Genomic DNA, 12759 nt, shown 5'->3' with positions numbered 1-12759 from the left:
CCGATCCAACTAATTCTGCGCTTCCCTAATTTTTTTATTATATCTGCACCAAATACCTATGATAAGAAATTGTTTTTCGAATGTGCATCCTATTTCCATAATTGGTACGTATTTTACCTATTTTTACCTCTTGTATAATTTGCAACAAAAGAGGAGACTATGTGGAGCTTCAGGATTGTGGAGGTGGGCATGTGGAGGTTGGGATATGCTTTTTTTTTTTTTTTTACCGGTGGATATACCTCCAGTCCCCCATGTAAAGGTGCCCTGCAGAAAGCCCCTTGTGACATGCACGCACGCACGCACAGACACACACACACACACACACAAGCATGCACAACCGCTTGCTAAACGACAAATTTTGAAAAAAAAAAAGAAACAGAATTGAGTCTGTCCTCACCGAATGCCTGCCTGCTCAAGCTGAGCGTCGCCAAATGTGAGGAACTGTTCCAGGTCAATGCCCTTCGACTCAAACACGGACAGATACTTAGACAGCCCTAGGTGTTTTAGGAAGTCTGCAAGGTTGCCAACAGCTGACTTGGGAGGCAGGTTCAGGCAGCTGTCTGCAAATGCAGTGTGAGCAAGAAAAGGCATGCTACAGAGCTGACTGAGCACTCCTCAATTAAATTCAGCTTCCTTCGACAGTCCCATATCAATTTTGAACCTGACAGATAAATGCATTTCTCATCTTCTATTAATGAATGCTACACAAAAGAAACTCTACTACATATTCACAACTGGACTTACTCCAGCATTTCCAGCTGCCATTTTCCTCTACCCAGACCATTTCAGCCTTGATTTTTTTGCGCAATCCAGGAAATCTTTATTTTTTTCTTCCCTCCTGGTTCAGCATCTTTAACTGCCATGCGGCCAATAAAATCAACAGCATTCACGACACATCAATTAATGGCTTCATCGTTCATACCAGGTTGCCAAGGCAATAAGAATGGACTTGGCATATGACGTTTCACCCATGCTTCTTGGCGCATAACTATTTCCACGCAACAACAAAAAAATGACGTCTTGATGGAGGCAGCAATTGCATGGAAAGCCCTGAGAAATATTGTTTTTTCTCCAGTTTCCCAAACACAGATCTGTAATACTCTGCGACCTTAATTTAAGTTCTTGAAAGTGCAGTAAAATGTTTGCCTAAACTTTTTGTCTTCTGCCTTCAACAAAATAAAGTGTTTCTCCACGGGCAGGTAGCTGCATGCCCCATGCACGGCGGAAAACGACCCAGATGCCAGGCCACAAGAACACTCACTAAAAAAAATGACCACCACAAGAAAAACTGACAAAACTAAAGTACTAATAAGTAGATAAATTTACGCAACCACAGACTGCCATGATGGTCCTTTTTGGGCTTGCATTTAGCGGCAAGAACACGCAAAAACAAATCAAAAATAATAAAAAAATAAATGGGCATCTTATTGGGACGAGCCGACGCTCCTTCCAAAGCAAGGTTGGCACAACGACGGACCAAGCTCTCAACTTCGGGGGTCCTCTCGAGACCTGCAGTCGTGAACCATGCATTCATTCCTTCGGTTCCTCTTTGGTGCACGATGAGCCTAAGTCTTGGAAACAAATCGTACACATGTGCAAACCACTAATGTGCATCCAAACGTAATTATCTGCTTCAAGCACTGCTTATGCACATTTCCTCCAAAGCAGTCGTTGCGTAAAGAGCCACGTTATTGCTTAGAACCATCGTGGTCTAAGAATCAGGCCACCCATGGACCAATCTGATCTGAATCTGAAGTTTTTTCACAAATCAACAGCGACATGTGGCAATGTATATATTTTTTGTTCCACATGCGACATCAAACTTCCCACAAGCTGCTAATCCCACAGTTTAGCGCTACTAAGTGCAAACGACCACACGGTCATAACAGGCCCAGTTTGTATTTATCCATTCATCAGTTATACTTACTTGCTGCACTACCACCCGAATTAATTCTTCATCATCCCATCTAAGGACACTGCACCACTAGTCGCTGCATCTGCATTTTTTGTACCCACACGGTGGTACATCCATGGTTCCACCATTTCACCAGTTTCTAGCTCCCGGTGGCATGCTTCACATAGCGAATATAAACCACGAAATTAAGCCTCTTCCCAGCTTCCAAGGTAAACCCCATCGCGATTTGGTAAATTTGGTAAATATAATCGCTTGTGCCGCTCTATTTACACCATTTGACCCGAATATCGGCATTCGTTTCGCAGACTGCATGACACTGTCGCTCCGAGCAACAGAAGGAAATCTGAGAAGAAAGCGATGACTTAAAAAAGGGGGCGGCAATTTCGAATGTGCCGAGACTACGAAAAAGAGCCCAGACGTCCAACGGTGACAACAGGAAGTGCTTCGAATCTGGAGAAAAATAGTACGCATGGCTGACCAGTGTGACGTCACAAGGTCACAGACTTCCATTTCGCAAATTACGTCGGAAATCTCTGCAACCACAATGCAACACACTTATCAAGCATTGCAACTGCCTTCCTGAAGTTTTATCCAGCTTTTTAAGCTAATGGTGAAGCACTTTTCCAGAATGTCAGGTTGCTGCCTTTCATCATCATCATCATCATTATTAGCCTGACTATACCCACTGCAGGGCGAAGGCCTCTCCCATATTTCTCCACTTAACCCCGTTCTGTGCTAGCTGCATCCACTTGACCCTGCGAACGTCTTAACCTCGTCTGCCCACCTAACTTTCTACTGCCCCCTGCTACGCTTGCCTTCCCTTGCAATCCAGTTTGTTACCCTAAGCGACCATCGGTTATCCTCTCTTCGCACTACATGTCCTGCCCGTGCTCATATCTTCTTCTTAATTTCCACTAGAATGTCGGTAACGTTATTTATCTGACCCACTCTGCACGCTTCCTATCTCTTAATATTACCCCTACCATTTTTCGTTCCATAGCCCTCTGGGTTGTCCTCAACTTAAGTAGAACTCTCTTGGTTAGCCTCCACGTTTCAGCCCCATAGGTGAGTACAGGTAAGATGCAACTTTTATATACTTTCCTCTTTAGTGATACCGGTTAGCTGCTAGTCATAATCTGTGAGTGCTTGCCAAATGCGCTCCATCCCAATCTTATTCTTCTTGTTATTTCCTTTTCATGGTCCGGATATGCGGTTGCTGCCTGTCCTAAGCAGACATATTCGCCTACTAACTTCGCTACCTAATGTAAACTGCTGTTCCTTTCCGAGGCTGTTGAACATTACCTTAGTCTTCTGCATATTGATTTTCAAGCCTACCTTTCTACTTTTCCTGTCTAGGTCACCAATCATTATTTGCAGTTCATCCCCCGAGTTGCTTAGCAAGGCAATGTCATCAACAAATCGCAGATTACTGAGGTATTCTCCATCTACCTTTATCCCCGACTGCTCCCATTCCAAGCATCTGAATACTTCCTCTAAGCAAGCTGTGAATAGTACTGGGGAGATTGTGCCTCCTTGCCTTACACCTTTCTTTATGGGGATTTTGTTACTTTCTTTATTCAGAACTATATATGGTTGCTGTGCAGCCACTATATATATTGTTACCTGGAAACGCGGTACCAAAGTGATGTGCTCACTGACGAAGAGGACGACACAAAAAGCGTTGAGAAAGAGGACGACGCTCACAGAGTGGACACTGCACGGCTACTGAAGTCTCAGCGCCGAGTTCAGCCCATCGCAGTGCTGTTACATTAAGTGCATCCCCGTAACATCTTGGTGGAGGTCGCGGGTTCGACACAATCTGACGCTGGATCTCCGCAGTGGCCGTCACCTCGGAACCGTCACGATGACAACCGACGCGGCTCCATCTACCTCCGCAACCCCAACTGTCGTCGTAGCCCACCCCCGTGACCCTGGCTCATTCTGCGGTACAGATGAGGTCGACGTCGAGGACTGGCTTTCGCTTTATGAGCGTGTTAGCCAGCACAACAGGTGGGACGCCACGCTGATGCTGGCCAATGTCATCTTCTACCTTACTGGCACGGCACGCGTTTGGTTCGAAACGCATGAAGCAGAAATACCCTCCTGGGATATTTGCAAACAAAAACTCCGTGACCTGTTCGGAAAACCGGTTGGCCGTCAACTCGCCGCTAAGAGGGACCTCGCCAAACGGGCCCAGACATCTACCGAGCCTTATATTACGTATATACAAGACGTTCTGGCCCTCTGCCGAAAAGTTGATAAAGACATGCCAGAACCTGATAAGGTGGGGCACATCCTGAAAGGCATAGCCGACGATGCCTTCAATCTTCTACTCTGTAGGGACTGTACTACGGTTGACTCCGTTTTGCAGGTTTGTCGACATTTCGAGCAGGCCAAACACAGACGCATTGCACATCGCTTCGATCGGCTCCCCAACACTGCCCCTACCTCCACGTGCGAGGATCTGCCGACCCTAAGGCAACCTTCCAACACTGAAAATGTGACACGCATTGTGCGTCGTGAACTAGAAGCGCTCGCCCCTGCTGCATCCAACCCGCCCTCCTCGGACAGCAACCTAGCGACGATATCCCTCATTCAAGCCGTCGTTCGTCAAGAGGTTGCCAACTTGGGCGTCCCCTGTAGCCACACCGTAGAACAACACAGTTCGAGCTCCGTCCCTCCCATGGTCGCCACCGCTACACCCCGCAACACCTACGCGCCACGCTACCGATACCGCAATCCTGATGAGTGGCGCACCCCTGACGACAGGCCTATCTGTTTCACGTGCTCGCGTATTGGCCACATCGCTCGCCACTGCCGCAGCCGCTGGACATCACCACCTCGACGTTTTCCTTACGTTGACCGCTACTCCAATTACGGTCACCCCCGTTTCACGCCTCGTTATGAGCCGCCCCGCACCGATACTACTCCGCCTCCTCCTGTGTCCAGTCGGTCTCCTTCCCCGCCAGCCCGCCGTTCCCGTTCACCTCTTCCTGGCCGCAGTTCCTCGCCGTCCTCTGCCGGCCGCTTCACGGGAAACTAGCCAATGCAGCTCCCGGAGGTGACGCTGCATTGGTACCCCGACCTGGAAATCCTCTACTGCCCATTTCTTCGCCCTGTAACCTCCTGTCCCTGTTCGTGGATGGTGTTCCCGTCTCTGCCCTCATTGACACTGGTGCCCAAGTCTCGATCATGAGCTCATCGTTTTGCCGCCGCCTCAAGAAAGTACACACCCCCGCCGCTTCGCCCACCGTTCGTGTTGCCGATGGCAGTACTGCTGCCGTCACTGGGCAGTGCACTGCCCGAGTCACCCTTGCCGGTCATCACATCCCTGTTTTGTTCACTGTCCTCAACCAGTGCCCTCACAATGTGATCCTCGGCCTTGACTTTTTAACGGCCCACTCTGCCCTTATCGACTGCTCCAGCGGCCTTCTTCGTTTGGACCTACCTGTCTGCTCAGAACATCCTCCATCTGCACCCCGCCTTCGCTCCACTGAGTTCGCTCGCCTGCCCCCTGACTCTGCTGTTTACCTACCTCTGTCACCTTTCCCGCCTGTGCCTGACGGTGACTATCTTGCTTGCCCTATCACCGAGGTCTTTCTTGACCGCAACGCCGTTCTTCCTCATCTCATCGTACGCGTTACACAGAACAGCACCTACCTTCCTATCCTGAACTTCAGTCTGTCACCCCAAGTTCTTCCCGAAGGAATATCCCTTGCTACCTTGTCCCCTCTCACAGACTGCACCATTTGTGCACTCACTCCTGGCCCACATTCAAGCGTCCTTCCAACACCCGTACTCTCCACCACAATTACCGACCCTATTTCCGCAATGATTGCCTCTGACCTCAGCCCCGAACACGCTCAGGACCTGCGCAACCTTTTGTTATCCTTCTCCGACATTTTTTACTTTGCTGCCGGTTCTCTGGGCCAAACATCAGTTGTGACTCACCGCATTGACACCGGCGATGCAAAGCCTGTACATCGGAGGCCTTATCGTGTGTCCCTTTCTGAGCGCCAAGTCATCCAGCAGGAGGTCGACAAGATGTTGGGCAATGATATCATCGAACCTTCGAACAGCCCCTGGGCATCTCCTGTCGTGCTCGTTAGAAAGAAAGACGACAGTTGGCGCTTTTGTGTCGACTATCGACATCTGAACAAGATTACAAGGAAAGATGTTTACCCGCTGCCGCGAATAGACGATGCCTTGGACTGTTTACATGGAGCCCGCTACTTTTCCTCCATCGACCTTCGTAGCGGCTACTGGCAGATCTCTGTTGACGAACAAGACCGCGAGAAGACAGCTTTTGTCACACCCGATGGACTTTACCAATTTAAGGTTATGCCTTTTGGACTTTGCAACGCCCCTGCTACGTTTGAACGCATGATGGACTCCTTACTCCGCGGCTTCAAATGGACGACTTGTCTATGTTACTTGGATGACGTGATTGTCTTCTCGCCCTCGTTCGAAAGCCATCTTAGTCGCCTTTCTTCCATCTTGGCACTTTTTCGCCGTGCCGGACTTCAACTGAACTCAAAGAAGTGCAGTTTTGGTCGCCGCGAACTTAAAGTGCTTGGCCATTTGGTGAATGCCACCGGCGTGCAACCCGATCCCGACAAAGTTCGCGCTGTCAGTGCGTTTCCATGTCCCCGTTCACCCCGTGATGTCCGCAGCTTTATAGGACTGTGTTCTTATTTTCGCCGGTTCGTCCCAAACTTTGCCGCTGTTGCTCGTCCTCTCACCAATCTGCTGAAGAAAGGCGTTCCTTTCTCATGGGGACCAGAACAGGCTAACGCATTCTCCACCCTCATCGCTATTCTCACCAATCCTCCTGTGTTGGCCCATTTCAACCCGTCTGCCCCGACGGAACTTCGCACCGACGCCATTGGCCACGGGATTGGTGCCATTCTTGCACAGCGACAACGCGGCCAACATTGCGTTATTGCCTACGCCAGTCGTCTCCTGTCATCAGCAGAACAGAACTATTCTATTACGGAACGGGAGTGCCTGGCTCTCGTTTGGGCCGTTGGAAAATTCAGACCCTATTTGTTTGGCCGTCCCTTCACTGTAATTACCGATCACCACGCCTTATGTTGGCTCTCTTCCCTGAAGGATCCTGCTGGCCGCCTCGGCCGCTGGGCACTGCGCTTGCAGGAGTATACCTTTTCCGTTGAATACAAATCCGGTCGGCTTCACCAGGATGCAGACTGTCTGTCCCGTTATCCCGTCGATCCCCCTTCCTCTACTGACCATGAGTCGGACCCCTGGGTCTTCTCTCGGACTTTTCCCACATAGCCGACGAACAGCGGTTGGACCCAACCCTCAGTTCTCTCATCGACCGCCTCCGCACACACAGCCGTGACTCTTCCCTCGCCCTGTTCTTCCTTCATGGGAATACGCTATACCGCCGCAACATGCGACCTGATGGTGCTGAGCACTTGCTGGTCGTTCCCCAACACCTACGCTCCGCCGTTCTCGAACAAATGCACGACGCTCCTACAGCTGGTCATCTTGGCCTCTCACGCACATACGACCGCGTGCGCCGGCGTTTCTTCTGGCCTGGACTCTACCGCTCTGTCCAACGTTATGTAGCCGCTTGCGACCTCTGTCAACGCCGGAAGAAACCCCCTGTGCTACCACCTGGACACCTGCAGCCGATTGCTATCCCGACTGAGCCATTTTCTCGTGTTGGCCTTGACCTCCTAGGGCCCTTCCCCGAGTCCTTGTCGGGAAACAAATTGATCGCTGTGGCCACCGATTATGCCACGCGGTACGTGATCACTCGCGCCATTCCAACCAGCTGCGCCACAGACGTTGCTGACTTCCTTTTGTACGACGTCATACTACACCATGGTGCTCCCCGTCAACTCCTTACCGACCGTGGCCGCTGTTTCCTTTCCCGAGTTGTTGAGGAAATACTTCGTTCTTGCTCCGTTCGGCACAAGTTCACCACTGCGTATCACCCTCAGACGAACGGCCTTACGGAGCGTCTTAACCGCACACTCACCGACATGCTCGCAATGTACGTATCCGACAGTCATCGCGACTGGGATATTAGTCTGCCATTTGTCACCTTTGCATATAACTCTTCGCGTCATGACACTGCTGGGTACTCTCCATTCTATCTTCTCTTTGGAAGAGACCCCTTACTGCCCTTCGACACTTTGCTCTCCGCCGCTAGCCCCGTCACAACCTATGCCCGCGATACCATCGCCCGAGCCGACGCTGCTCGCCAGATTGCTCGTCAGAATCTCACCATCTCTCAAGAAACTCAAAAACGCCGCTACGACGCTCACCACCGCGATGTGCACTACCCTCCCGGATCTCTGGTGTTGCTCTGGCTTCCGTGCCGTCGTGTGGGGTTGTGTCAAAAACTTCTGCCCCACTACACAGGTCCTTACCGTGTACTACGCCCAGTGACCGACGTTACCTATGAGATTTCACCGCTCCACCCAAAGTCACCGACTGCTACACCCACTTCCGAAATCGTACATGTCGCCCGCCTAAAGCCATATTACTCCCCCTCCACATCGCACGCCTAATACGCACCGGGACGTTGCCTTTTGCCGAGGGGGGTAGTGTTACCTGGAAACGCGGTACCAAAGTGATGTGCTCACTGACGAAGAGGACGACACAAAAAGCGTTGAGAAAGAGGACGACGCTCACAGAGTGGACACTGCACGGCTACTGAAGTCTCAGCGCCGAGTTCAGCCCATCGCAGTGCTGTTACATTAAGTGCATCCCCGTAACAATATCTTCTAGCACTTTCACGTACGGCTCGTCTACCCCCTGATTTCGCAATACCTGCATCACCGCCGAGGTTTCAACTGAGTCAAATGCTTTTTCGTAATCAATGAATGATATGTGTAAGGGCTGGTTATATTCCGAGCATTTTTCTATCACCTAATTGATGGTATGGATATGATCGATATTAGAGTTGCCTTTCTGAGCCTTTCAAATGGTGTCAGCATTGCCTGTGTGTGATGCAGCTGTCGTAATGCTTGCGGAACACAAACCTGTTTGGTCACGATTCAAGGATCAGTTGCCTATCTGCATCCTTAACAAGTCTGCTGTCTGCCATTCCTTGACACTCTCTGTAGAAAAGGCCTTTAAAACCTTTTCTCCTCCTAGTCTAGGCTACCTCCTAACTTAAATCCTCAGATGGTTTTCGAACAGTACAGTTTGACTCAATACTTACATAGAACTTTATGAAGACATGAAATAACATGAAGTGGAAGCACGAAAGTGACAAGAATAATTGCCACATGCCATTTTTTAAGCTTCCCGGCACGTGGTACCTTGTTTGAGGGCGTGTTAAGAGATTCTGCGAACACTGCGACAAGCTGAAGACTTAACTGAGCTATGCAAGAAGTAGCTAACAACTGAGGTACAAAGGTAGACTGATCCATGGCAGGCACTATGATAATGCGAGCTACAGTAAAACCTCGTTAATTCAACCCTCACTAATTCGGAAAATCAGATAATTTGGACAGCCCATCCGGTCCCGTCAACTATGGCGTGAAACTCGTTAATTTGGACAAATTTGGCCGTCCTTCGGTTAATTTGGACAGGCGGCAGAGCTTGCATGTGTAGAGGGCAGCTGTGAGGGTAGCCGAGGTGAGGTGATAATGGTGGCGACGATAGCGGGAGCGGCGCTGGTGTTCAACCGAAATAAAGGTGCCATTCTCATCGTTGTAAAAATCAGCGAAGAAGGCACGACAGGATGCTTTCTTGTTTCTTGTTGCGCAGCTGCACCTCGCCATTTTTTCTCTCTGTTTGCATATGTGCCATTGAGTGTGAGTTGTTGCATGTGTGGACAGCGTTCTCCCGACAGCACCATCGTGGCCCCAGCGACGTATGTGGCGGAAAGTTGTCAGAAAAGGTAGAAATACTGAAAGCTGTAAAGGAACGAATTCTGCGACAGGACATCATGGCAAAGTATAACGTGAAGAGGAGCACACTCAGCTCATACATTAAAAATGAAACGAAAATTTTGGAAGCGTTCGATGGACAGTTCTCTAAGCGGAAGAGACCCCGAACAGCGGTGAACCCAAAGTTAAAAGAAGCACTGCTTCGATGAATCACAGATGTGCCGTCCACAGCTGCCCTTCAGCGGATCCCTAATCTGCGCACAAGCAGGAAGGCATGCTCTAATGACGGACACTGAAGGTTTCAATGCATCAGAAGGATGGTTTGACCGCTTCAAAAAAGAGGCATAATTTAGTCTTTCTTCCACATTGCCTGCGGCCAAACAGGCGATGTGAACGAAAGCGTTGCGAACGACTGGAGGAGCAAGCTTCCGAGGCGCCTTGCTGCCTATGAGCCCCGCAATGTGTTTAATACAGATGAGACGGCGCACTTCTACAAGGCTCTGCCAGATAAGACACTCGCATTTAAAGGAGGCCCTTGCATCAGCGGCAAATGGAGTAAAACCAGGGTGACAATTTTGCTCGGAGTGAACATGGCCAGCACGGAGTGGCTGCCACAACTTGTTATTAAAAAATCACAGAAACTGCGGTGCTTCAAGAACATAAAACAGCTGCCTGTAGACTATCAAACAAAAAAGCTTGGATGACATCCGAAATATTTCAAGCTTGGCTACATCAACTGGACCGCAGCTTTTCTGCAAAAAAAAAAATGCAAGGCATTGCTTGTGCTCGACAACTGCAGTGCATACAGCAGGATGTCGGGGCTAGAAAACATCGAGCTGCTTTTTCTGCCTCCTAATAAACCCAATGGACACGGGAATAATTCCGTACCTGAAAACCTGATACCGCAAGCATGTTTCTGAATGTACCGTATTTACTCGAATGTAGCATAACCGCGAATGTATTGGGAGATAAGTGCTTGAAAAAGTACCTTTAATAGATATTATCGCCATTGCAGTCTAATCAAAAACGCTGATTCGTCGTCGTTGTCGTCAGAGGCCGAGTTCTCAGAAACCAAATCTTCCTTTTCACTCTCGTCTTCCCAGACGATGTCATCTGGAGCCTTTGCGGTCAGGCTCACAATTAAAAATCACCTCCCGCTGCACCCGCCATCCACATAAGGTAGATTAGTAACATCTAGCCGTCGAGTTGCTGCAGGATGTCCGATTTCTTCTGCTATCAGAATAGCTTTCTTGAGGCGAGTGTCATATTGTGCACGGCACGTCACCATGTGCAAAATGCGATAACATAAGTAACCATGCTAATCCAATGTGAAAGATGCGACAAGTACACAATCAAGGCGACAACGTGCTTCTGAGCCCACGAGCAAAAAGCAAGTCGTTGTGACTTTAGATGGATTGAGACTTGGCTTCCCTGGTACCCATGTTGCCAACATAACATCGTAAATCGGCAGAAACCGAAACCGAGTGGTAGCGGATTCAGTATGGCTGCATCCCAGTGCTGCTTTGAGCACACCGAATCGCAGTATTCGATTATAACGCGAGTATGGACTTTCAGAGCCAAAAATCATGAAAAAAAGCTCGCGTTACATTCGAATAAATACGGTATGTTGTTATGCTTGGAAGCAGGATGCAAGTATGACATCTCTCTTCTCAGTGCAATGCACATTCTAGTGCCCGTTTGGAACAACACACCACCACAGTTATAGCAAGCTGCTTCAAACACTGTGATTTCACTGAGAGCATTGGCACCACCGATGTGGATGACCTGGATGCCAACTACGAGAATTTTGTTTTGTTTTTTATTGCTGCTATACTTTCAACCGGACACCTTACCAATTTGGCCAAATTACCATTCTTCCATAATTTAGTTCGTTCTTACAGCTGTAAAACATGTTTTACTTGGTATGTACTAGAATAACTTACTGCATTTTATCCAATGATTTCAACAAAACATCCGAAGGAAGAAATTATCTTATATACAACTGGACTCATTTCGACGATTTCGAAAAGACTTTCGAGATGGTGTTGCAATACTCATGTGCGCATCACGGCAGCGTGTTGGCTCTCATGCTTTTACGTCATTGTTCTGTCCCCAAACAAGCAGCAAGGCAATTACCTTATTGTTCATTGTCATCGAGAACATCAAGAAACTGTACATAGTTGCCATGCAGCCCACACTAATGTCGCCTGCCATCAGCATTGTTTTTACTTGAACATCAAATGACGTCAGAGCTCTTTCCTGTTTTTATGCAGCTGGTTAGCGAATGATGGTCACATGACTACGCTGGCTATCCGCACCTGGAGCGAGCTGCTGAGCGGCGGACAGCAACTGCACTTCAACGAGGCCGCCAACCTGCTCAATCGGAATCAGTCCATGCCAGACATGTGCCGAACCCTCGCTGATTACGGTTAAGATCATCTGACTTCCTTGGAAATCTGGGTTGAGTTTCTCAAGTTCGGTCAGGAGGCTGCGGAGGCCTTGGCCGCCTACCTGCCCTTGGCGCACGGATTGCGGAAGCTTTCATTAAGGTTCCTGGCCTGGCCCTCAATTGCAGGTGTGATCGTGAACGGCATCATTCAGTGCACAAGCATCGAAGTGCTCACATTAGATAGTAAGTTTATGGTAATTTCTGTACATATCGGATGCTCATGATTATACGCGGAACAGTAGTAACGTCAAAAATGTTAGCCACAATTTAAGTTTCCACGAAGGCTTATCTGCAGCTCAGACGACTCGTATTCGGGAAACATTTAGCCAGTTGTTGCTAACTTGGTTTCTCTTTGCTTGTACAGCAGCCCAAATCGTTAGCTGGCGTGCACGATCGCCGCCTTTTCAGTGCTCTTGCGTCCTGGTGCAGATAAAGGTTGCTGGAAGGTTTGGTGATTTCTTGCTTATACTTGGACTTTTCGCTGGCTAACTACTCTGTCTGTAGCGCTCAGAATGACAGGAAAT

This window comes from Amblyomma maculatum, chromosome 6 (assembly GCF_055883805.1).
Source record: "Amblyomma maculatum isolate TAMU_Amacu chromosome 6, ASM5588380v1, whole genome shotgun sequence".
NCBI lineage: Eukaryota > Metazoa > Arthropoda > Arachnida > Ixodida > Ixodidae > Amblyomma > Amblyomma maculatum.
The sequence above is the reverse complement of the archived record's forward strand: the minus strand, read 5'-3'. Positions refer to the sequence as shown.